Here is a 27,231-nt window from a genome sequence, read left to right on the forward strand (position 1 = left end):
CTTGGTAAGCTTGTCTCCTCACGTGCAACGTAGGGATGGCAGTACTTACCTCATAATGCTGGGGTGAGTCACTCGACAAGATATTTACTTAGCACTTTCCAGTGTTCTGGGTGCCAGGGATTCAGCTGGACTGCTGCAGTGTAAAAGACACAGGCAATACAAGTAAAGGTAAAAATATAAGGCCCAATTAGAGGTGCAGATTTGGCTATGGTCCACATCAAATCTCCCAGAAGAGCATGGCGTGAGTGAGCATTCCCCAGTTGCTGGGCAAGGTGGAGGCTGCATGGTGACAGGGTGCTAGCCGGCAGGGATTGCACTGAGGTGTGTCTGAACGGCCTTGGCAAGGCTGTCTTTAAAATGATGGTTTCGCACTGGGTGATCCCCAAGCTCTTCCTTGGTATTGTAACTTCCAGTGATCACCCGTGTGCCTCTGTGTCTGTGCAGAGAGGAGCTGGCTCTCGGAGTTTAACGGTGTGGATGCAAACTACTAGGGGTCTCATGGGAGGAACCCAGGCCCATGGGGCTTTGCCAGGAGCCTGCCTTCTCTCAACATCCAGTGAGTGTTTTCAAAGTATCGTGTGTTTGCTAGGTGCGTAAGAGCGGAACAGCAGCTTTTATTGTTTGTTATTGCCGCTCTTCAGAGTAGGCTAATTGTTATCGCATTTCATAGCTGAGATTAAGGCATGATGCTATTAGGTACCTTGTCAGAGGTTCCACAGCCATCTGAAGGACTTTTTCTTTCCCTCGACTATCTGAACTGTATCCCAGAAGGATTTCATAGTTCCGGTCAGAACAATGTAAATAACAAATTAATGTTTTTTTTTAATAAAGTAGCAATAATGATTTATCTGAAGTTTAATTTATAAATAACTTTGGAGTTTTTACTCGTAATTTTTAACCAAATTTGAAATCTTCAAAGGCTAATAAAAATAGTTAATATTTGCTGAATGCTTCATATGTATTTTCTCATTTAATCTTCACAGCACCCTCATGAGCTCGGTGTGACCATCCCGTTTTTACTGATGGTGGGATTGAGTGAGGCGGAGCGAGGTTAGAGCGACTCGCAGCCCTGGGAAGGCCGAAGCCCCCTGACCGAGTGTGTCGCTTGCTGGTCCTGGCCTTGGAGACTCAGGCGTGCTGGTGCGGAGACGGAGCATGGGGGCGACTGGGGGAGTCTCGGGTGCTGCTTGGAGCGGGGAGCTGACGGGCAGGGAAGGCTGGGCGGTTGGTTCAGCACGGGCCACCGCGGAGGGACGCTCGGCCAACGTGGGCCTCTCAGCAGGGTTCCATGCGGTGGCCTGCTCAGTGCATCCGGCCCGGAGAGTTGGCTGGAAGCAGCGTGTGATCTGGTTTGGTAAGTGGATAAGGCGTGGGCACTGATAAAGCTCTTAAGTTTATTAGTGGGCTTTTTTAAAAAAGCTTTCCTGTGCTTTTAAATATTGACTCTGTTGCTTCAACCTGTTTTCCTTTGGACACGTATGTGCCTTTGGCATATGAGAGTCCCCTGAGGGTGCCGGTGAAGATGTGTGCCACGAGCCCACACTGCCTCCACAGTGGTGGCTGCCAAAACGAACAGCTGTGAAATGACTTGTGAGTTGGGATAAACATATTTGTCCCTTTTTGTCATACAATCAGCAAGTGCTGGCAGTGCCTGCTTGTAACTGCGATGGACCCTCCCTACTGTATTTCTTTGGAAGTGGGCATGGAAACCATGGCATCGTTTGTTTTCTTTGGGGTCCAGGTTCGGAGCCGGTCCCCATTTTCGGGCAGGCCTTGGCTCCTCAGCCTCCGCAGGCTCGGGCCTTCCTGTTTTTGTCGTTCTCCGTTTGCTTCGTAGGCATGCTTTGTGTAGGGGAGAAGAACGCCCGTAAAGGAAGCGTCCCAGAGGGTGACCAGGTGCACAGTTCAGCCAAGTGGGTGACTCGATGGGACGTGTCTCTTTGTGTTTGTTCAGGTCGGGAAGGGTGTGACAGCGTGCTGGAAGAGATTCGGCTCCCGGCCAAATAACTTTACCACCTGAAGTCCCGGGCGGCTGTGTCGAGGGCCCCGCTGAGGCTGCCTGAGGACCCGAGCGCGTGGCCCACAGAGCCCCGCACGGTGCTCGCTGCGGACAGCGTGCTGCCCGGTCGTTGTGTGTGCGCCTCTGGGTACATGCACAGTGTTCCCCCTGTATGTGCATTTATGTGCGTAAAAGTATAGCTACGTGCTGAAGTTTTTATGAGTAAAAGGAGAAAAAAGGGGCCGGCCTGGTGGCGCAGCAGTGAAGTTCGCATGTGCCACCTGGGTGCGGACATGACACCGCTCGGCAAGCCATGCTCTGGCAGGCGTCCCACATATAAAGTAGAGGAAGATGGGCATGGATGTTAGGGCATCTTCCTCAGCAAAAAGAGGAGGATTGGCAGCAGATGTTAGCTCAGGGCTAATCTTCCTCAAAAAACAAAAAAGGAGAAGAAAAAGGGCATGAGGGGGTGGGTAGAAAAGATGGCAGCACGCTGGTGGTAATTGAAGCTGGATGATGGCCACGTGGGAGTTCCGTCTACTCTTCTCTCTGCTTCTGTGTACATTTGAAAATTCTAAAATAAAAAGGTCTAAAGATATGTAGAGTATTTAAACATTTGTTTAAGCCTTTGATCCGCTCTCTACCCTCTGCGCCCAGCCTTGCCCAGACGCTGTGCTGGGCGTCTGGACGCTGTGACTATTCTCTGCTTTCACGGCGCTCAGAGCTGGGGGGCAGACGTTAATCTAACATCACAGAAATACTGGATTTCAAACAGAGAGGAATTCTTTGAAGCACGGTGACAGGGTATTATGGAAACCTTGAACAGCGGAAGCTGTTAGGGGGAGGGTCAGAATAGCACGGAAGGATTAAGGACCGAGCTGAAGTCTAAAGCATGACTAGGAATTAACTGGGCACTATGGGGCAGAGGGAGAAGGAGAAGAGAGTTCCAGAAGATGGGACTCTCCTGTGCAGCACCCAGGACCTGAGGCGGGTCAGGATGCTGGAGCCCAGGGGGTGGGGAGGGTGGCTGGGAGGCGGCCAGGCGCGTTGCCGGGCCTTGTTGAGGAATTGCCCCTGATCCTGGGAGCCGTGGACAGCCAGTGAAGAGTTGAAGCAGGAAGTAACTACAAATCAACTTCCTCTTCTCAGGCTGCCATTTTGGCTGCAACATGGAGGGCGAATGCGGGGGCAGGAGTTGACGAGCAGGTGGGAGACTGAGGCTCTCTGTGGGGCAGGGGGAGGTGGGAGCAAAGATGTGTCTGAGAGAGATTTAAGATTTGGTGACAGTGTGGATACAGTCAGGGAGAGGGGGGTCATTGTGGAGGTGGTGGCCTGTCCTGTGCTGAGATGGGGCACCAGAGGGAGGGATCAGTGTGGAGGACAAGTCCTGCTTTCATTTGGTGGAGTTGGAGGGCGGTGTTGCCATGGAGACTGGTTGTAAAGACTTGGAGCTCAGAGCAGGGATCTGGATGGAGAAAGGAGCTGGAGAACTCCTCCCCCACAGCAATGGTAGAAAGGATCTGAGGGACTCCTCCCCCGAGGGCGATGGTCATAAGGGATCTGAGGGTTTCTTCCCACATGGGCGATGGTGGGGGAGAGTCACAAACCAGCAGGAAACCGGAACAGCATTCTGCTGGCTGGCTCCAGCATAGGCTCTAGCCCGGGCTGGATTTTTTCCTTTTGAAATTAAAGTTATGCTTAAGCATGGTTGTCATAAAAATGTTAAAACATAGGGGCCTGCCTGGTGGCGTAGTGGTGAAGTTTGTGCACCCTGCTTTGGCGGCCTGAGCATTGCTGGTTCAGATCCCGGGCCTGGACCTATGCACTGCTTGTCAAGCCATGCTGTGGCAGGCATCCTACATATAAAGTAGAGGGACATGGGCACAGATCTTAGCTCAGGGCCAACCTCCCTCAGTAAAAAGAAGGATTGGTGGCAATGTTAGCTCAGGGCTAATCTTCCTCAAAAAAAAAAATTGGGTAACAAGTATAAAAATAAAAACTCAGAACATGTTACCTTCAAAAAGAAAAAAGTTAAACCATAACAGGAGCATACAGATATGTGCCCTCAGAGCCTTTCTGTGCAGTTCCATGTATGTACATATGTGTCTATATACTTGGTTTTATATTTTACTTAAGTGGGTCCATAATCATCACCTCAGTAGCTTATTTCCTTTGAAGTTTTTTTTCTGATTTTTCTGTATGAAAGTTTAATACAGAGTTACAATGAAAGTCTCCTCTGGAAACCCCATCCTGCACATGGCGTCCCTGGTAACATGTTCCGACCTTCTCTTCACGCCTGTGGAGTCCCTGCTTATATGGGGGCATCGTCATTTGTTCACTCGTTTCTCTGTTGAAGGACACTTAGGTTGTCTGTAGATTTCCTGCTATTAAAAATAACACTGCAGTGAGTGTCCTTGAGTGTGTGTGTTCATTTGTGTGTATTTTTGGAGGCTGGATTCCTCCAGGTGGAATCGCTGGGTTGGAGTGCAAACACTTTGGAGTTTTGGCAGATGCTGCCCAATGGCCCCGAGAAGGCCTGTTTCCCCACACTTTCAGCAGCACTGGCTTTTACCCTTCTTAAGTTTTTTCTAATCTGTTGGGTGAAAAAGCTTGTCTTATCGATACTTTAATTTACATTCCACCAATTACTTGCAAATTTATGCATCTTTAAATGTTTATTGACTATAGGTAATTACCGTGAGAAAATTGTAACTTCTGCCCATTTTTCTTTGGGGTTGCTTTCCTTTTTCTTTATTGAGTTGTAACAGTTCTTTATATGATATGGATGTTAATTGTTAATAGCTCCTTAAAAAGGGCATGCCCACCTTTAGATAGCAGTCTGAGAAGTTTCCCTTCTTCCATGTCCCCCTCTGTGCCCCGTGTCCGTCATCATCAGGCCCTGCTTATTCTCCTTGAAGCATCTTGACAACTCTGCTCTTGGCCCCTTAAGATCGAGGACACTCCACAGAACATACCCTGCAGGTTCCTGAGGGTGAGGTGACCTGCCCGGGAGCTTACGCTGAGGGTGGAGCCCTGGCTTCTGCTTCTGTGACAGCTTTGGATGATACACTGGTGGGTGTTGGGCCCTGAAGGCCTCCCGGGTCTGACTTCACTTGGCCTGTCACTGGTGAGCATCTCAGGACACTGTACATTTCTGGTGTGAGCCTTGCCCCTGCTCATGCTGTCAGTTCAGTTTCCCGGATGGCCAGTGAGGGAAAAGAGTGACTATCAACATGTCACAAAGACGTTTGGTTTGAAAAGCAGAATATAGTTCTTGAGAATGTGTGGAATCTTCCAGTCCTTGGAGCCATGGGACCCTGGGGGATCCATCCGTATAGGATGCAGGTTGTGAAGCGTGATGATTTCAGGAAGGTGAGTCATTGACGGAAGGTCCTTGGTGTGGCCTGATGTGCTTGTTGGCGCTGCAGCAGCGAGGCCAGGAGTGGAGCGATTTTCCTTGCTGTGTCTTCTCTCTGGGTTTTGCTACGCGGGGCGGGGGTGTCTGAGGCCCAGGCTATCACCAGAATCTTGGTGAGCTGGCTTCTGACCCCATGTTCTTCCAAACACTCCATGGTCAAGGCTGGAAGCCCCCAGGGCTCTGGCCCCAGGGGCTGTCCAGGCTGCCTGCCCAGTTGCCCCCCAGTCTTCCTCTGCACCCCCCTCGTCCTCCATAGTTAGTTCCCGGGCTGCGCACAGACAGTTCTGTCCCCAGCTCTTGGGGGTGTCACCTTCTCCTATCTCCCTCTTCTTGCTTGATTTGTTTTGTTTGTTTGTTTTATACCAGCTTTATTGAGATATAATTCCCATACCATATACTTCACCCATCTGAAGTATACAATTCAACAGTTTGTAGCATATCCACAGAGTTGTGCAACCATCACCACAATCACTTTTAGGACCTGTTCATCACCCCCAAAAGAAACCCTGAACCCTTAAGCAGTCATTCCCGTTTCTCCCCACTCCCCTCAGCCCCTGGAAATCTGCTTTCTGTCTCGGTTGGTTTGCCTGGATGTTTCACATCGGTGGAATCAGACAGCTTGTGTCCACTTGTTTTTAAAGTTGGGAGCAGAGGCTAGGCTGCTGAACATCCAAACTGTGAGCTCTGGGCCAGGTGACGCGTGAGTTAGCCCTGCCTAGGGGGCCCATGAGCTGAGGCCCAGGGCCGGGTAACGGGCAGGACCTGAGGAGTCACGGCCACTCTGGGCGTTCTGGTCAGGACCAGATGGAACTGGACAGGGGGTGGCAGTGGTCATGGATGGGAGCTCCTAGGGGCCTCTGGATCCTGTAATCTAGAGAGACGCAGAACTTGAGCTCTGCTTTCTGTGTCTCCTAGGCCCTGGACACACTTGTTCTTTGATGCTGTACATGGCCGGAAATTTATTCTGTTGAAAATTTCACCAATTAGATGCTGGGTAAATAAGCACCGTAAGCTTCTCTGGAGGTTTGTTTGTTTGTTTGTTTTGTCGTTTTGTTTATTTGATTTTTGAGGAAGACTGGCCCTGAGCTAACATCTGTGCCCATCTTCCTCTACTTTATATGTGGGACGCCTGCCACTGTGTGGCTTGCCAAGCCGTGCCATGTCCACACCCGGGATCCAAACTGGCAAATCCCGGGCCACCGAAGTGGAACATGTGAACTTAACTGCTGCACCACTGGGCCAGCCCCATGGAAGGTTTTGACATTCATTTTCATTTATTCACATCTTATGGTGAATTTTTTTTTTTAAGTTTTTATTGAGATTATGATAGTTTACAACCTTGTGAAATTTCAGTTGTACATTATTGTCTGTCAGTCGTGTTGTAGGCGCACCCCTTCACCCTTTGTGCCCACCCCCACCCCGTTTCCCCTGGTAACCACTAATCTGTTCTCTTTGTCTACATGTTTAACTTCCACATGTGAGTGGAGTCATGCAGAGATTGTCTTTCTCTATCTGGCTTATTTCACTTAAATAATACCCTCAAGGTCCATCTATGTTGTTGCAAATGGGATGATTTTATCCTTTTATGGCTGAGTAGTATTCTTTATCCACTCATCAGTTGAGGGACACTTAGGTTGCTTCCACATCTTGGCTATTGTAAGTAATGCTGCAATGAACATAGGGGTGCATGGGACTTTTGGAATTGCTGATTTCAAGTTCTTTGGATAGATACCCAGTAGTGGGATGGCTGGGTCATACGTTATTTCTATTTTAATTTTTTGATAAATCTCCATACTATTTTCCATAGTGGCTGCACCAGTTTGCATTCCAACCAGCAGTGTATGAGGGTTCCTTTTTCTCCACAACCTCTCCAACATTTGTTACTTTTTGTTTTGGTTGTTTTTGCCATTCTGATGGGTTTAAGGTGATATCTTAGTGTAGTTTTGATTTGCATTTCCCTGATGATCAGTGATGATGAGCATCTTTCCATGTGCCTATTTGCCATCTGTATATCTTATTTGGAGAAATGTCTGTTCATGTCCCCTGCCCATTTTTTGATCGGGTTGTTTGATTTTTTGTTGTTGAGTTGTGTGTGTTCTTTACATATTATGGAGATTAACCCTTTATTGGATATATGACTTGCAAATATTTTTTCCCAATTGGTTGGTTGTTTTTTTGTTTTAATCCTGTTTTCCTTGCCTTGAAGAAGCTCTTTAGTCTGATGAAGTCCCATTTGTTTATTCTTTCTTTTGTTTCCCTTGTCTGAGAAGACATGGTGTCCAAAAAGATCCTTTTGATACTGATGTCAAAGAGTGTGTGTACTGCCTATATTTACTTCTAGAAGCCTTATGGTTTCAGGTCTTACCTTTAGGTCTTTGGTCCATTTTGAGTTTATTTTTGTTAATGGTGAAAAAGAATGGTCAATTTTCATTCTCTTACATGTGGCTTTCCAGTTTTCCCAGCACCATTTGTTGAAGAGACTTTCTTTCCTCCTTTGTAGGCCCTCAGTTCCTTTGTCGAAGATTAGCTGTCCATAGATGCGTGGTTTTATTTCTGGGCTTTCAATTCTGTTCCATTGATCTGTGCACCTGTTTTAGTACCAGTACCATGCTGTTTTGATTACTGTAGCTTTGTAGTATGTTTTGAAGTCAGGGATTGTGATGCCTCCAGCTTTGTTCTTTTTCTCAGGATTGCTTTAGCAATTCAGGGTCTTTTGTTGCCCCATATGAATTTTAGGATTTTTTGTTCTATTTCTGTAAGGAATGTCACTGGGTTTCTGATTGGGATTGTGTTGAATCTGTAGATTGCTTTAGGTAGAATGGACATTTTAACTATGTTTATTCTTCCAATCCATGTACATGGAATGTCTTTCCATCTCTTTATGCCGTCATTGATTTCTTTCAGGAAAGTCTTATAATTTTCATTGTATAGGTCCTTCACTTCCTTGGTTAAATTCACCCTGAGGTATTTTATTCTTTTTGTTGCCATTGTGAATGGTATTGTGTTCTTGAGTTCTTTTTCTGTTAGTTCGTTATTAGAGTATAGAAATGCTACTGATTTATCTAAATTGATTTTATACACTGCAACTTTGCTGTAGTTGTTGATTATTTCTAATAGTTTTCCATTGGATTCTTTGGGATTTTCTATATATAAGATCATGTCGTCTGCAAACAGCGAGAGCTTCACTGCTTCGTTGCCTATTTGGATTCCTTTTATTTCTTTTTCCTGGTGAATTGCTCTGGCCAAAACCTCCAGTACTATGTTGAATAAGAGTGGTGACAGTGGGCACCCTTGGCTTGTTCCTGTTCTCAGGGGGATGGCTTTCAGTTTTTGTCCGTTGAGTATGATGTTGGCTGTGGGTTTGTCATATATGACCTTTATTACGTTGAGATACTTTCCTTCTATACCCATTTTATTGAGAGTTTTTATTGTAAATGGATGTTGGATTTTGTCAAATGCTTTCTCTGCATCTATTGAGATGATCACGTGGTTTTTGTTTCTCATTTTGTTAATGTGGTGTATCACGTTGATTGCCTTGCAGATGTTGAACCATCTTAGGGTTTCTTAGGGTGAATTATTTTAATTCAAGCACTTTCTTCTTAACACTTCGAAGAAATTAGTTTAATGAGCCTGGAAGTCCACTGTCACCTTAGTTTTGGTGATTGGCCTTCAGGATCGATTCCCTGGCAGTTGTCATGTCAGATGTGTGCCAGGGAAGCCCTGTGGGAAATAATGAGCAAAGTCAAACGGTCCTTTCACCCAAGGACCTTCTCTCCAATTGTGTGAGAGAGAAGACCTGACTCCTCAGATCCTCTTGCTCGTTGTTCAGACCCTTGCTGTGGCCCCTATTCGCCTAGTAACAGCCAAAGACCCCACTGTAGCCATGGCCTGTGCGACCTGCAGCTCTCCCATTCACACGAGCCGCCTTGGTCCCCGGCAGACCATGCATGGTCTCGCCCCGGAGCCTTTGCACAGGTTTTTCCTGCTTTCTTGAATTGGCCCCATCCCCCGCTCGCTGCCTCCAAGTCTGCCCAGATCCTGCTTTCTCAGGTCCTAGCACACCTGGGGCCTGGTCGTGGTAGGCACCCCAGAAGTATCTGCTGGAAGAAAGAGTGAACAACTCTATCGTGAGTGTGGAAAGTCAAGGCTCCAGTGGAAGAGCCCCTGGTCTCACCAGGCCTCAAGTTTCTGTCACTAAGAACTGTTTGGCTCCTTCCTGCATCTGACAGTTCTGACACTGCTGGAGTTCAAGAGAGAAGGAGCCATGAGAAGTGGCCTCTGCTCTCTGGGGCTGTCAGAGGCAGTGAGCCCTGGGTGGGAGGCTGGAGGACCAGCACCCTCCTCCTCTAAACAGCAGAGCCCAGCTCTGCAGCCTGAGGACAGCCTGTGCCGCTGCCTTCCTTGGCTGATCACTTGGTGCCTGTTGGCTACCAGGCTGTGGAGACGGCGAAGGCTGGGTTCCTCCTGTTCTTGGGCGGGGTCCCTCTTTATCCCTTGGTAAAACAACAAACTGGTTGGAATGTGGTTAATGGTTAGTCAGGCCTGTGTGAAGGCAGGTCCTTGTCTCCTGGATACAAGCCACAGTCTGTCCAGGGCCTGCGAGGCCTCAGCCCAGCCCAGCCCAGCCTGACCGCACTGCAGCCTCACAGAGCCCCCAGCCCCATGGCCCACCCTTGCTTGGCTCCGCTCTCCACTCTGTCCCCACTTTGCGTCCCAACCCTCCCCCATAGGACACCTGCTCACCGCTGCTCCTCGACGACAGGAGAGGACCTGGGGCGTCAGTACACGCTGAGTGAGCAGATGCAGAGCTCATCTGTAAGACTAGCGCTGACGCGTTTCTGCTGAGATAATCACACTTTTGTTTGTGTTTAGAGAACATTATTAACATTTGGAGGTTTAGCAAATTCCAAGGAGAGAAAGGGAGGGAGGAAGGTTCTTTTTTAAAAACAACTTTATTGTAGGCAAATACAAATATGTGCACAAATAGAATAGTGTAGTGACCCCCGTGACCCATCGCCCAGACCCACAGGTCCCGATTCACGGCCGTCCTGTTTCATCCAGGCCGCCTGCCCCTATGCCGGGATTAATTAGAAACACCCCCAGATATGGTATCACGCCGTGTGTAAGTATTTCAGTTTGTGTCCAAAGTGAGTCTTCTGGAAGGAAAGGCTGAGGGAGAGGTGAACTGGTGGAGTCCAGGTCTGGCAGCCCCGGGCGGGCTGTGCCCAGCGTGCTGTCAGTTACCCGCCCCAAGCGGGCACGCATGCTGTTTGCACGACATCCGAGAGAGGCAAGCCTGGCTCTAGCTGCTACACAGGTGTTCCCAAGGTCATTTCCTTCCTGTGCTGGTCAGGGCTCCATCACTAGCTTGCAAATTCTGAGGTGTTTTCCCTTTTTCCATTTCCTGTCACTGTTTTGAAACACATAGGAAGAGAGGTACTTCAATCTGATCACCATTCATTTACTGTCAGAGTTGGTGCCACATATCTATAAGAAAGTGTGGTCAAAATCATGAATATCAGTAATTTGAGGAATGCTAACGTTCAGGAGGATAGGAAGAAACAGATTTTCATTTTGCAGTTATGTACAAGTTTTTCCTGCCACATTGCTAAATGTGGATTATTACATGAATGATGGCGAGAAATGTAAATCTCATATTTCTATACATTTAATCACTTAAATGGAATGGCATTCTTGTTAAAAATTATGGCACCCAGTGGAAGAAAGAATGTGGCTTTGAATACGAATTAGTAGTTTTTTCTTTCAGCTTCTGATGCTCAAAATAAAACGTCTCAGTTGGCAAGACAAGTCAAGATAAAATGTGTTTTAGAAAAATCAGAATGTTACTCCACAACGAAAAACCAAATAACCGAATTCAAAATTGGACAAAAGAGTTGAATAGACATTTCTCCAAATAAGACATGTGAATGGCCAAAAGATGCTCAACATCACTAGTCATCAGGGAAATACAAATGACGACCACAGTAAGATAGCCCCTCACACCCATTTGGATGGTTACTATCAAAACAGGAAATAACAAGTGTTGGTGAGGGTATGGAGAAATTGGAACACTTGTGCATTCCTGGTGGAACCACTGTAGAAAACAGTATGACAATTCCTTAAAAAGTTAAATATAGAATTACCATATGACCCAGGAATTCCACTCGTAGGTATATACCCAAAAGAATTGAAAGCAGGGATTCAAACAGATACTTGTACACAGATGCTCATAGCAGCATTATTCATAATAGCCAAAAGGTGGAAACAACCTAAGTGTCCACCAACAGATGGATAGATAACAAGATGTGGTATGTACACACAATGGAATATTATTCAGCCATAAAAAGGAATGAAATTCTGATATGTGCTACAACATGGATGAGCCTTGAAGATATTATGCTAAGTGAAATAGGACAGACACAAAAGGACAAATGCTGTATGATTCCACTTATATGAAGTACCCAATATAGGCAGATTCACAGAGACAGAAAGCAGAAGACAGGTTACCAGGAGCTGTGTGGGGGCGGGGGGAATGCAGAGTTCTTGTTTGATGGGTATGAGTTTCAGTTTCACAAGATGAAAAGAGTTATGGGGATGGATGATGGTGAGGGCTGCACAATGTTTGAAAGTTTTTAATATCACTAAATTGTACACTTTAAAAAATAGTTAAAATGATAATTTTACGTATATGTTACCACAATGAAAATGCAAAAGAGTAAAGGAATGGAAAAAGATCATGCAAATATGAATTATGAGAATGCCAGAGTGGCTCTATTAATATCTGACAAAGTGGAATTCAGAACGAGGACTGTTACGAGAGACAGGGATATTTCGTGCTGATAAAGAGATCAACTCATCAAGAAGACATAATTATCTGAAATATATAAGCACCCAATACAGAGCTTTAAATTACATCACACAAAGACTGACATAACTAAAAGGATAAGTAGAGAAACACACACTTGTGCTTAGAGATTCCAACACACTTCTCACAGTAAGTGATAGAACAAGTGGGCAGAAAATCAGTTTAAGGATACAAGGTATGTTCTCTGACCACAAGAAAAATTGACTTGCATATTAATAAGAGAAGGATACCTGGAAAAATCCCTAAATATTTGTAAATTAACACATTTTCAAATAACCCATAAGAAAGAAGTCACAAAGTAAATTAGAAGATATTTTAAATTGAATGATGTAAAAAAATAACATAAAATTGGCAGGATGCAACTAAAGCAGTTTAGAGGGAAATTTATACTTTAAAATGTTTTTGGGGGGAGCTGGTCCTGTGGCCTAGTGGTTAAGTTCAGCATGCTCGGTGGCCTGGGTTTTGTTCCCGGGCACAGACCTACACCACATGTTGTGGCCATGTTGTGGTGGCATCCCACATACAAAATAGAGGAAGACTGGCACAGATGTTAGCTCAGGGCAAATCTTCCTCAGCAATGTATATATATATATATATATATGCACACATATATATATATTTGTACTGGAAAAGTCGAAAAGTCTTAAAAACCAATGATCTAAGCTTCACATTTAGGGAGCTAAAAATAGGAGAGCAAATTAAGCCTAAAATATAAAGAAGAAAATAGTAAACAACTGAAATCAGTGTAATAGAAAGCAGACAAACAATAGGTAAAAATCAATGAAACCAATACCTGGTTCTTTCAAAAGATCAATACAATTAACCTCCAGTTAGACTGCTTAAGAAAAAGAAAAAAAGACAGAAATTACCACTATGAGAAATGAGAGAAATAACAGAATAGATTCCACAAACATTAAAAGGAAAAATAGGGGAACATTATGAACAACTTTATGCCAGTAAATCCAAAAACTTGGATGAAATAGACTATCTAAAATACTCAAGTTACCAAAAACAACTCAAGAAGAAAGAGAAAATCAGAGTGGCCCCACATGTGCTAAAGAAATAGAATTTGTATTTAAAAGCCTTCCCACAAGAGAAACTCCCAGCCCATGTGGCTTCAGTGGTGATTCCTCCCCAACATTTACAGAAGGAATAATGCCGATCGTACACAAAATCTCTCAGAAAACGGAGAAGGGAATACTTCCCAACCTACTCTGTGAGGCCAGCACTACCCTAATACCAAAACCTGACAAGGATATTATAAGAAACCTACAGGCCAGTATCTTTCATGAAAATAGACATAAACATTCTTTAAAAATATTAGCCAATTGAATCCAGCAACATTTAAAAACTGATGATAAACCATGGGCAAGTGGAGTTTATCCACTAATGCAAGATCAGTTTAAGATGCAAAAATCAGTGTAATTACCGTATTAACAGAATGAAAAAGAAAGAAACAAGATCTCCTCAATAGATGCAAAAAAAAAAAAAAAAGCATTTACAAAATCCAGCATCTATTCATGATTTTTAAAAAACACAGAGCAGTGGCCGACCCCGTGGCTGAGTGGTTGACTTCGCACGCTCCGCTTCAGCGGCCCAGGCTTTCGCCAGTTCACATCCTGGGCGCAGACATGGCACCGCTCATCAGGCCACGCTGAGGCAGCGTCCCACATACCACAGCTAGAGGGACCCACAACTAAAAATATGCAATTATGTACGCGGGGGACTTGGGGAGAAAAAGCAGAAGAAAAAATAAGATTGGGAACAGTTGTTAGCTCAGGTGCCAATCTAAAAAAAAAAAAACCCACAAAATAAAAAACCACTCTCAGCAAACCAAGAAGGAAGAGAATTTACATGACCTCGTACTGGGCAAATACTGAAAAACTAGAGCTAATATCAGACTTGGGGATGAAAGACTAAGTGAACACTTACCCCTAAGATCAGTAACAAGAGAAGGATGTCTGCTCTCATCGTCTTTATTCAACATTTTAGTGACATCTTAGCCAGTGGAATAAGGCAAGAAAAAGGCATACAAACTGAAAAGTAGTACAAGTGTGTTTATTCACAGGTGACATGTCCATCTTAGATAGGACATGATCCTGCACAATGAAAACTCCAGGGACGCTACAAAAAAGCTACTAGAGCTTAGAAGTGAATTTCGCAAGGTCACAGGATACAAAGTTAATATTAAAGAATCAATTGTATTTTCAAATATTGGCAAGAGACGGAAACTGAAGTTTTAAAAAAAATACCATTTACGATACCATCAAAAAACCCAAAACTCTTACAGATAAATACAACAAAATATGTGCGGGGCCAGCCCCACGGCCAAGTGGTTAAGTTCACGCGCTCCACTTCGGCGAGCCAGGGTTTCGCCAGTTCAGATCCTGGGTCCAGACATGGCATCACTCATCAGGCCATGCTGAGATGGCATCCCACATGCCACAACTAGAAGGACCCACAACTAAAAATATGCAACTATGTACAGGGGGCTTTGGGGAGAAAAAAGAAAAATAAAATCTTAAAGAAAAAAAACGTGCAAGAGAGGTACACTAAAAACTACAAAACATTGCTAGGAGAAATTAAAGAAGACCTAAGGAAATGGTCTTCTTTTATGAAAACCAAGTTCATGAGTAAGAAGGCTTAATATTGCCGAAATTTCAATTCCCCGGTAGTAACCTATAGATTCAATGCAGTTCCAAATAAAAATCCCAGCAGCCTTTATGCAAAAAAATAGCAAGTTGGTTCTAAAATCTATGAGGAAATACGAAAGACTGAAGCCAAGTTTAAAAAAAAGGTAAACAATTTTGAAAATGAAAAACAAAATTGGAAAACTTCTACTAACTACCTGATTTCAAAACTTACTACAAGGCTATAGTAATGGAGACAGTGTGGCGCTGGCATGAAGGTAGGCGTACAGATCAGTGGAACAGGGTAGAGAGTCCAGAAATAAACCCACACATATATAGTCAATTGATTTACACAAGGGTGCCAAGGAAATTCAATGGGGAAAAGATCGTCTCTTCAACATACGGTGCCGGGACTACTGGATATCCGCATGGAAAGAAATGAATTTTGATCCTTGTCTGATAACAATATACAAAAATTAACTTGAAATGGATCCTAAACCTAAACATAAAAGCTAAAACTGTTTGTCACCTTGGCAGATTCCTTAGGACACAAAAAAGCATAAACCATAAAAGAAAACATTAATTGAACTTCATTGAAATTAAAAACTTCTCGTCTTTTTAAAAGCACCCTTAAGAAAAGGAAAAGCCAAAAACAGTATATTTAACAAAGAGCTTTTATGCAGAACATGTAAAGAACACATAGCTCAAAAGTCAGAAGACAACTTCATTAACAAGTAGGCAAAAGATCTGAGCAGATATTTCACAGAAGATACATGAATGGCCAATGGGCACGTGAAACGATGTTCAATATCCTTAGTTATAAGGGAAGTGCTAATTAAAGTCATAATGAGATGTCACTAGACACCTATTGGAATGACCAAAATTTAACAGACTGACAATATTCAATGTTGGACTCATTTTAAGTAGAGGTTCATAAAGTAGAAATCTATGTGACTGCAAAGATTTGTTATTAGTTCAAGTCCGTGAACTCTTCTAGGGTAATCCTTAGTTCAAAGGAAGAGAATGAGTTTATCTAAAGTTCTGATTTTTTTGAATTTTTAAAATCAAATTTATTAAAGTATAATTTACATACAGTAAAATGCACTCGTTTTAAGTGAAGTGGTCACTCTAACCACTGTCAACATCGAAAGCTACAACATTCCCATCACCCCTGGAAGTCCCCCTTCCCCAGTCTCCCTCACTCCTCATTCACAGCCCCTCATTCACAGGCACACTGAGCAAATTTCTCACGATGGGGATTAGATTTACCTTTTTCTGGAGTTTCATATAAATGGGGTCATTCAATACATATTGTTTCTTGCCTGGCACCTTTGGCTCAGCACCATATTTTTCAGATTAGCCATGTTGCAGTCATCAGACATTTATTCCTTTTGATTGCTGAGTAATATTCCTCAAGTGGTTTTTTGTAAAGCATTACCTGCTTCCTCATTATCTGCTAATAACTTCTGAAAAAGTGATGAACGAGAGCTTCTCAGCTCTTGAATAATTGAACCAGCGAGGAGAGTACTCATCTATGCAGTTAACCAGACTGGAAACCTGGGGATTATTTTTGGCTCCTCCGTCTATTTCTTTTTCAAATCCGATAACCACCGAGTCAGGTCAATTTTAGTCTCCTGATATCTCTCAGATCAATCTGTTCAGTGCTGTTTTAAGCAAGTCTTCATCATTTCTCACCTACATTACTGTAGAAACCTTCTGTTCTTTAGTTTTGCTCTTCACCAATCCATTCCCCATCTTTAAACCAGAATGAGTTTAACTGCTCTAGGTGCCTCGTATAAGTGGAATCGGACAATATTTGTCCTTTTGTGTCTGACTTATTTCACTTAGCATGTTTTCAAGGTTCATCCATGTCCTAGTATGTGTTAGAATTTCATTCCTTTTCGTAGCTGAATGATATTCCATTGAATGGATGGACCACGTTTTGTTGATCCAGGTGTCTGTTGACGGACACTTTGATGGTTTCCAGTCTTGGCTATGGTGAATAATGCTCTGAACATTAGTGTACAAGCATCTGTTTGAGTCCTTGCCTTCAGCTCTTTTGAGTGTACGCCTAGGAATGGAACTGCTGGGTCACATGGTAATTCTGTGTTGGACTTTTTGAGGAATTGCCAGCTGTTTTCCACAGCAGCTGAACCATTTTACATTCCCACAAGCAACACACCAGGGTTCCAACTTCTCCAAAATCCCTGCTATGGTGAACAACAACTTTGGGCAACTTAAGATCTCTGTGCCTCACTTTCCTCATCTCTAAGATGCAGGTAACGATAATATCATCATCCTCAGAGTGGTTGTGAAGGTTGAATGAGCAAACCTTTGGAAATGACTTAGAAAGGGCCTGGCACACGTGAATGCTGTTAGAATAAGTGCCACCTGGTGTCATCATTGTCGTCACCATTACTGAAGATCGATAGATCTGAAATCGCAAACCTCCCAATCCACAGCCCGCACCTGGATCTCGCTCGGCTCTGTAGTGGCTGTGGTAAAAGGGTGGCTTGGGCCCATGGGCCTGAAACTGGGCCAGAGTGGGACGAAGCCCTGGAGATGTGCACAGCCAGCAGACGGGAGGTGTGGGCGTCGTGGAAGGGCCACGTAGTGCAAAGGAGCAGCAGCGCATCCCTTTGCTGTGCAGAACAGGAAGGGGAGCGCACAGAGGCTGAGTGAGTCCTCGGCGCACACATCCTGGGGTGACTCGGGGAGGTCTCCCACTCCTGGCCTTCCCTTCGCACGTGCTTCAGGAAGCACAGGCAGCAGCAGGCACATTGCCCCTTGATGTGGGCCGTGCCGGCACAGAGCCCGGTGGAAGCACTGTACCGGTGAGAGCGAGCCCGTGATGGTGCCACGGGTGTCCCTGAGCGCGGGTTCACACACCTGATTTTCCTCAGGATTGTTTTTAGAGATTTGGTGACTGTGGTCCCAGGATATGCATATTCTCTCAAGATCCCTCAAACAAGAGACTGGCCCAGTGTGAATGCTCTGCATTGCCTGTGCTTTCACCTGATTGTCACTGCTGTTCCCATAGGTTTGTTCAAAGTGAAGATTTGTGGCCTGTTCATATGCTGTAGAAAGCCCTCAAACGGTACACTTCCAAGTCCGTAGCAGTACAGATTTCCCCTTTTTTTAAATCGGCATTTAAAAGGCAAAAACCCGTGTGTTGTGTTGTAGGGGTCTGACGGGTGCTTCTGCAGCTCTCAGTTCCTAAAGTGTCTGCTGTCCTTTCCAGCTCTGCCCGGGCCGTGGGCAGCATAGGTACACCCTTCTGGGCAGGAGGTAGGACGTCTGCCATGAAGGGCTCTGCTCTCGCCCTTGTGGGAGCTGGCGGGTGACTTCCTCGTTCTTTCCTATTATTATTGTTTGTTAAGTTTGAATGGTACTGTGGCTGGGTGTTAAGTTGTTTTTCTAAAACCTTCTTTTTAATTATTAAAGGTTTATCACACCATTTGAAAAAACGATAAAAGAACATGTCACTCATACCATCCTAGCATAATAGCTGCTTTCCTTTCTTCAGGCTTTCTTCTAGTCTTTTCCCTTGTCAATTCATATTTTACATTGTTGTGATCATCATATATGGGCAGTTTAGGTTCTTTCTGCTCAGCTTTGCTCATAAGTATCTTTTTCATGTCACATTATTTATTTTTACTAGCTGCATGAAATCTGTCAGGTTAATATATCATAGTTTATTTAGACATTTCTTCTTTAATTGGTATTTCATTTTCCCCAATTTTTCACTACCATGAATTTTATTTTATTTAGCTATTCTTGGTTTTATGCAGTTTGTAAAAAATATAGGTTTAGGTTTAAATTGTTAAAACGATAATTAAAATGAGCCCCAGACTTATCACTTTTAAATAACTGAAATCTACTGACAGTTATTTTACGTAATGAAAATTGTTTTTCAGAATTTATCTTCGGAAGTTTTCCAAGTGGGTCCTGCCGCAGTGTGTTAGATTGGGTGTTGCCATCCTCCTTCACCCTCTTATGTCAGACTTCTGGAGACAGCCACCAGCAAGGACTGCTCTGGCAGCAGCATTGAAACAAGTCCCTCTGGGATGGACTCCGTGCGGCTGGTCAAGCACAGGTGCCTGGCTGAACTATCCTGGTGTGGGACATACAAGGTCAAGTCAATGGGATGGGGTTACTACTGCACATACCCTGCTGCCCTCGGTGACCGGAACCTGGACAAAATATATGTATCAACTATTTCCAAACATTGAACAATAGGCAGCACAGAGCTGTGATGCCTGAGAAAAAGGGAACAGGAAAGGTAAGTGCTGTAGTGGCCCCGATTTCTGCCTGGAGGTGCTTCGTGAACTGCAGTATGGGGAACAAGGACCCGAGCAGCGTCTGGTGGCTCCACTGCATTGAAGAGTGGAGATGGGAGTGCAGGGACTCTGCTTGGATTTGTGGGCCAGAGAGCCTGGAGAGACGGGAACTCTGCAGAGGAGGAGCTGCGGGAATCCTCAGGGGGTGCCCGCGGCGTTTGTGGGTTACTGCGCTGTGCATGCACATGTGAGATGCCAGGAGAAGGGCCGAGGAAAACTGCCAAGGAGCCGCAAGGGGGCCGGTGCCAAGGGCTCAGCAGCAGTGGACAGTTCTTGCTGACCCCCGGCAGGCTGTAGAGACCCCCAAGGGGTCCTACTTTGGTAGTGGGGTAAATAAACCCAGAGTGAGAGTAGCTTAGACCCTCCCCCCAAAAGCTTAAAAACAAGCCTTGAAAGGATCCAGCTAAATTGCAATTGATGTAAATGCTGGCCTGTACAGACTTGGAGGAAAGGAAAACTCTAGGCCAGGGTCCTTCTTGAATGCGGGTGTGAGAATCCTCACCAGATGTCATTGACTCTGATTCAGCCGCGTCTAAAAAGGGTCATACATCATGGTCAGTAGAGTTTATCCCAGCAATGAAAGGTTGGTTCTAACTTTGAAAGTCAGTCAACGTAATTTTTCATGTCAACAGACTGAAGAAGGAAAATGTTATAATCGTCTCAATAGATCCAGAAACGGCATTTAACGAAAGTCAGCGTCCATCTGTGATTAAACAGACAACTCAGCAAGCCAGGATCTAAAGAGATTTTCCCGACCCTGGTAGAGGCGTCTGCAAAGCCCCTTCAGTGGCCTCATGCATAATAGAGAGAGAGGGGATGCTTTTCCTCTGAGATCGGGAACCAGGCGAGGGTGTCCGACCTCGCCACTTCTATTCACCATCGTCCTGGAGGCTCTGGCAAGTGCAGAAGGCAAGAAAAAGAGAGAAATGAAAGGCAAACAGATCAGAGAGAGAGAGAAACCATCTTTATTTGCAGATGATGTGACTTTCTACGTAGAAAATCCAGTGGCATCTACACAAAAGCTAAGACTGCAGGTGAATTCAGTTGTATACTAGTAAAAAACCATTAGAAACTGAAATTAAAAACATTTCCATTTACAATAGAACCAAAAATCATGAAATACTTAGGCACAAATCCTACAAAATACACACAAGAACTGTTTCCTGAAAACTATGAAACACAGATGAAAGAAATCAAAGAATTCCTACATAAATGGAGACATGTATTGTTTCGTGGATTGGAATAGTCAATACTGCTAAGAGGTCAGTTCTCCCCAAATTGGTGTACAGATTAAACTCAGTCCAGTTAACATCCCAGCAGGCTGTTTTGTAGAGATCGACACAGTGAGTGTGAAGCTCTGGGGAAGGCCAAGGTGCTGGAATACACACGACAACTTCGAAGGAGAAGAATGTGTCGAAGGACACACGCCGTCCGATTTCAAGACTTCCTGCGAAGCTGCAGTCACCAGGGCAGGTGGTACTGGAGAGGGAGGGACACACAGATCAGGGGAACGGAAGAGCGTCCAGAAATAGCCCCACACAAATGTGGTCGATTGATTTTCAACAAAGTGTGAACCAGTTTAGTGGAGACTGGATTGTTGGGGGTTGAAAGTCCTGTGGATATCTATAGGGTGGTCGGAAGTATGGAGCATCTGGAACGCAGGGAGGGCTTCTGGGCCCCAGAGACACAGTTTTGGGAGTTATTGCGTTAGAGGTGGAGGTGGAAGTCATGGGGAGGGGTGCACTCCCCCGGGTCGGTGGGAAGATGGAGGAGAACACCAGGGATGGCCTTCTGAGTCTGGCATGGGAGAGTGACAGGACCTCGAGAGGTATCAAAGGTGGGGACACACAGATGTTTACTTAATGGTGAACATATGTGGGAGAGGAGCTGCCCCTAAGCACAAGTAAGGCCAGCTTGGAAAAGGCATCACTGGGGTCCCACTCGTGTCGTTGGAGCTAGCCGTTCCATCAGGGTGGTGTAGGAGAAGTAGGTGACCCAGAGGTGACAAGTGGAGAACAGGTAGCATGGACAGAACCATGGAAACAACACGAGTGCATGCGAGTCAGACAGCAGCTGCTGCACCTCGGTCTGGTGTCGCCTTCCAGTCTGCATGGAAGGGACCACGGGCCATGCCACACAGTTTTCCTTAGTAGTGGCCTTTAAAAAACCACCGCCATTTGGAGTACTTTCTAGGCTCCAAATGCTAATCTAAATGCTTCATAAATATTAAATCACTTCACCCTCGCGACTCTCTGAAGTAGATACTATTATCCCCATTTTACAGATGAGTGAACTGAGGCCACGCTCTGAACAGAGATGCTGGGCTTTGAGCCCACGCCCGTCCACACCACATTTTGCTCTCTGGCTCAGGAGGATGAGAATAGAGAGCTACGGTAATGCCTCAGGAGGCCCGGAGGGTTTGCACATTGTGCCTGCTTCTCATGACACCCTGCGAGGCCACACACCGGCCTGTCCCACAGCCCACGCCCAGCATGGACCCATGTGTTGTCCTTGCAAAGACTGTGCACGGGAAGTACCCTGGTCTCTGGCCTCTGGCCCTCACCCCAGGCTGCCTGCCTCCCTGCTGCTCAGAAGCAGATGCCCCCGAATCCCCGACTCACCACTGCGCTGCCGCCTCGCACCCTCCCTGCCTCTCGCACCGGACTTGAGTTCTTTCCTCCGTGGGCAGCTTTTGAAATGGTGAGGTCTAGTGAAGAAGAGAGTGGCTCAATGAGACTAAGTGTAAGTTTGAATTTGAAAGGAGAAAACAAAGGCTGGATTCTAAAATGTTGAGGCACATTTATTTGAGTCACTCACTGTTCAACTTGAAAGAAACCCACAGTTCTTTCCAAGTTATTTTGAACAGAAGTAATCTCTTTAAAATTTGTGCACGCGAGGTCTTTGAATGTATGCTGAAGGCCAGTATTTCGGGGGTTTGCTTATAAACGGACTAGCTCTTCGTTTCAAAGTCACCTGGTATTTTTGGTCTTCTGTACCTTTTGTAACTTCCTCTGAATAAGAGGAAATATGGTTGCCACTTGTGTTTAATTTATTTTAAACAAATCAAAGCACTGATTTCTACTTCCTGCCTTGCAGTACTTGGGCTGCAGGCAGCTTCAAAGGGCAGAACAGCAATGTTCCTGAGCGATTGTGCGTCTGTTGTATTATGTTATAAACAGTTCAAAGCTTTGCATTGTATAGGAGCGAGTGGTACAACAGTGAGATAATCATTTTCTCTGTGAGCAGCAGCAGAGAACTCCGAGTGACCTTTTGATTTGTGCCAGTGGATTGGTTAAGTTTAGATTTTGGTAGAACATATATTTATGTAAAGACCCCGAGTTTATTTTTCCTGTTTTCTCTAGCGCTGTTTAGCTTGTTCTCTGTCATGTTTATCGCAAATGGCAGGTTGTTGCAAAGGGCAGTAGGAAGAAGACCGAGTACTTATTCATCGCTTGGTTTTCTTGCGGGTTCATCGGGCTTGGGAAACTCTGCCTAGATTAGCACCTCATTTCGGACAGCCCTCTTCTGAGAACCAGATCCTGGGGCTGCGGGCATGGGGGCTTCGGAAACCGGTGTTCCCAGGCCTGCACGGGGCAGATGTGCGTCACGCAGATGGTGACAGCAAAGACAGTACCCACGCGGGTTCCCAAAGCAAGTTCACTTGTTTCAAAAACAGTTCCCTGAGGCTGTGCTGGGGCTGCTCAGCCTCCCCGTCCCACCTTGCCTCTGCTGCCACCCTGTCTCCCCCAGGCCACAGCGGCCATTCGTGCATTCTGCTGCTGATTATCGGGAAGCGGCAGGAACGGAGGCAGGTTTGTATGCATGTGGCCACTGCACTGCCGTGTTGGACCTGAGGGAGAAGCCCTTCTCTCCTGCTGGGGTGCAGCACCTGAGGGACATCTGGGAAGAGCGTATGTGAGAGCCTGGGGGGCGTCACTCAGGGTCAGCTGGTGTAGGGCACACACACATCATGACCTTGGGCTGGATGTGGCCCAGAGGAGGAGCCCAGCCTCACAGGCATTGGCGGGAGGGGGGCGCGAGTCACTCGCCAACAGCCCCTGGATGTGCAGGCTCAGCGAATGCGCATGGCATTTGCCTCTCAGGAGCGCGGCTTGGAGAGACTCTTTCAAGGGGGCTGCCCACTGACCTGGCGTGAGTGGGAGAGAGACCACGGGACCTCTGAGCGCAGGCCGAAGCCCCCGTGCTCTGATCATGTCAGTGACCTGAGGGCCGCTGTGTCCTAGTCCCGGGACAGGGCGGGGGCAGGCCTGACGGGAAGTGAGTTGGGAGGTCACAGCAGGTTCTGGGCACTTGAATCTTTGCTCAGTGCCCGTGAGAGCTCCAATTCCCTGTTTTCACTTCTTTGGAAGTGCTGATAAGATGGGAACAGAATAAATCAAACGCAGTTCCATGTTTCCTGGCTTAGGAAGCAAAAATCCAAGTATGACCTTGGAAGTCCTCCCAGACCCAATTCTTTTTTAAATTTTTTCCCCAAGGTGGTTTTTCCTTCTTGTTTTTTCTTGTGGTTGAATATACATAACATAAAACTGACCGTTTTCACCATTGCTAAGCGTTCAGTTCAGCGGCATTGAGTACGTTCACATGTCAGGCAGCCATCACCACCATCCATCTCCAGAGGTTTTCCATCTTTCCCACCAGAAACTCTGCTCTGTTACCCACTGACTCCCTGTCCCCATGCTTCTTTCGGGACCGGCCTAAAGGTTGCTTCCCTTCATTACCCAGGAAGTGGAGCTTCAGCTGCGCCCCCACCTCCCAACACGCCCTCTTGGGGGGCATGCATGGGATGCGGGTGGCCCTGGGGTGGCCTGATCCCATGGTCCTCCTGATGTGGGCTAGGTAGTGGTGATCAGAGCAGTGGTCCTCAGTCGGTCCAGCCTGGATGGAGCTGTCTGAGGGCACCTGATCCCGTTTAAATGAAAGGGGTCTGTTGGACATCGGTCATCTTCATGGGGTCACAGCTGACATGGATTGAGCACTGTCCTGAAGCCCGCTGCATGCAGTTCTTGTCGTTCAGTCACCTTTCATCTTGTCCTTATAGAATGAATACCACAGGGAGCCAGTTTAATTAACCCACATGCTTGACTCACGGGGAGAGGGGCTCTCCGGAGCTGGGCTGGGCTTTCTCTTATTCTGTTTTGTCCCAATCCCTGTAACAACAGGTGAGGGCATAGATATTTCATTCCCATTTCGCAGACAAGAAAAACAGGCACGAAGAAGCTACATCGAAGGATCCCGACCAGGAGAAGCGTCAGAGCAGAGGTTCTGCCACATTTGGTGATACCTGTGCGAGCTGGGAGCCCAAGGCTGCGACATGGTCCTGGGGTCCTGCTGCACCTGCCGCGAGTGTGCACAGATGGATGGCGGGATGGGAGGCAGAGGACGCGGCTGTGGGCTGACTGCCCAGAGGTGAGCCCTCTGCCCATGGACACTCCAGGAGTATCTCCAGGCCTTTGTCACTGCCACGTTGTCAGAGCTGGGGTGCCATCTGCCCATGCACCTGCCTCAAGGCCTGGAGCGTGTGCTGAGTGTGGCTTCGCTCCTGGGGAGACTGACTAGCTCGTACCATTTCTGGGTTGATTTTCTGGGGCAGAGGTCCACTGCAGGTCTGCAGGGACATGAATCGGTTGGAGTGTGTTTCATGAGCAGCTCCAGGAGGGGGAAAGAACAATGTCGAAGCTCTCGGGGCTCGAGCAGCTCCAAGTGATGACGTCAGTGCTGGGCATGGGTCCAGGCCTGCCGTGCGTGGCCTTTGACCCTCCAGCCCCTGCTGTCTCTGTGTTTACTGCTCGGCTTCCTCTGCAGCTGATGTCATTGTGGCTTCATATTTTTCCCGAGGCTGATCTCTGGGAAGAGAAGTGGTGAGGGCCACCTGCAGGCCACCTGTGGCCCAGCCCGCCCCCCACCTGACTTGATGGCTGAGGAGCTCACAATGGTCGTTGCGTTGTTAAATGGTTGAAAAAAATGAAAAGAAGATTTCATGACCCACGCAAATGATATGAAATTCCAATGTCAGTGTGCATAACAAAGCTTTATAGGGACAGCCACGTGTATTCCTTTATGGATTGTCTGTGGCTGCGTTCGCACTACAGCTAGAGACCACATGACCTGCAGAGCCAAAAATGGTTACTCCCTGGCTCTTCCCAGAAGAGGCACAGGGTCCTCCTTCCTGTGATGACAGAAATTCAGGTTGGTAGTAGCATTTCACATGGTCAGCTCAAACCCTTGGCTCTTAATCAGAAGGGAAGAAGTGGTGTGCTGGGAATGAGCTACGTGATTCCTAGAGAGGACAGAGGTCACCGGTGCCACTACCGTTCTGTACCGGTGGCTGCTCAGGGCCTGAGACCTCGTAGGGATTCACCTTCATTTTCGTTGAGAGGACCGGGAGCTGCCAGAGGCGGCAGGCCTCTGTCCAGAGCTCACGGGACGCTGTTCAAAGGGACACTGATTGGGGAGTCTTCCCTGTGCTGCCAGAGAGACTCCAAGAGACTCCACCTGCCCTGGGCCATCCATGCGCCAGCAGCCCATGCGTGTGTGACGGTCCGTCCGTGTGGCGCTGGCACCCTTGCCTTTCACGGCGCTGTCGGCCCCAGGCGCAGCAGCTCTACATTTGTTCTGGGAAACAACCCGCAAGATGGGAGGAGGCGCTGAGAAGCCACAGAAAGAGTGTGCAAGGCCCAAGGCCAGAGCCAGTGGGGGGAAGCCACCGTGGGGTCCGCCCTCAGTAGCCCATAGCAGGCGTTCCTCAGAAAGTGGGTGGGGCTCACGCAGAAGGGCCAGGGCCACGAGGCATTTCTGCCCATCTTTGCATTCAGGTAAAAATTGAGGATGAGGACACGGTGGGGTTTGCGAAGACCCTCTGCTCCCTCACTGCAGCGTTCTAAAAACTTGTGGTGAGGCCGGCCCTGTGGGCCAAGTTGTTGAGTTCTCGCGCTCTGCTTCTGCGGCCCAGGGTTTCGCGGGTTCGGATCCTGGGTGTGGACATGGCATCGCTCATCAAGCCATGCTGAGGTGGCATCCCACATGCCACAACTAGAAGGACCTATAACTAGAATATACAAATGTGTACTGTTTGGGGAGTTTTGGGCTTTGGGGAGAAGAAGAAAAAATAGAAGATTGGCAACAGATGTTAGCTCAGGTGCCAGTCTTTTAAAAAAAATTGTGGTAAAATATGTATAACATAAAATTTACCATCTTAAAAAAAAAAAAATTTACCATCTTAACCATTTTTTTCCCTTTGACAAATGTTTATTGAGTGCCTACTGTATATCAGATACGATGTTGGGCACCAGAGATGCAAAGATAACTATCATGTGATCAAGATTGCTCCGTCAACCGTAAAGGCCTTATCGAATGCTCACCCTTAAATTTTGGGGAAGTCCAGGGTCTGCTAGTCTCCAGTTCTGAAAACCTAGAAACTTAATTCTTTCAAGCTTAGAATGTCTGAAATCTTAAATATAACAATGAATCATGATGCAAGCTTATTAACTTACAAGGAGCCCAGGTTGGTTGTGGAATTATCTCCTCAGCAGAAAAGTCTACTTCGAAGTCAAATTATTATCAGAAGTTGCAATGACTTCATGCATTAAAGTGCACACTCGTCCAGGATCCAGCCAGAGATCCAGTCAAATTCTCAAGCATTGCCGTCCCTCTGCCCACATACTGTTCTGTTAAAATATCCCTTCCCCTGAAATGTGTCCTAGGCTTGAATATCATGGTCCACAGGGGCCACTTGCTGGCAGTGGAGCCAGTGTCTACACTGCGCATAGACATCTGTCTGCCATCACTGTGGTTTTCTTTGTTTTTGTTTTTTGTTTATTTTTCAAGTTTGTTATTGTGGTAAAATACACATAACATAAAATTTACCATCTTAACCATTTCTAAGTGTACAGCTCAGTGGCATTGAGTACATTCACATTGTTGTGCAACCATCACCACCATCCGCCTCCAGAACTTTCCAT

The 27,231-nt window shown here is 46.4% G+C and overlaps 1 long non-coding RNA gene across 1 annotated transcript; it reads right to left on the bottom strand.

Moving 5' to 3' along the window:
• Positions 1-20,195: 20,195 nt before the first annotated feature.
• LOC106822106 (uncharacterized) lies at positions 20,196-22,227 on the bottom strand. Its single transcript, XR_006531379.2, has 3 exons — positions 22,070-22,227; positions 21,874-21,959; positions 20,196-20,731 (listed from the first exon to the last, which is right to left on the bottom strand). It is a non-coding gene; the product is annotated as an uncharacterized lncRNA (long non-coding RNA).
• Positions 22,228-27,231: the final 5,004 nt, after the last annotated feature.

This window comes from Equus asinus, chromosome 8 (assembly GCF_041296235.1).
Source record: "Equus asinus isolate D_3611 breed Donkey chromosome 8, EquAss-T2T_v2, whole genome shotgun sequence".
In the NCBI taxonomy this organism is placed as follows: domain Eukaryota; kingdom Metazoa; phylum Chordata; class Mammalia; order Perissodactyla; family Equidae; genus Equus; species Equus asinus.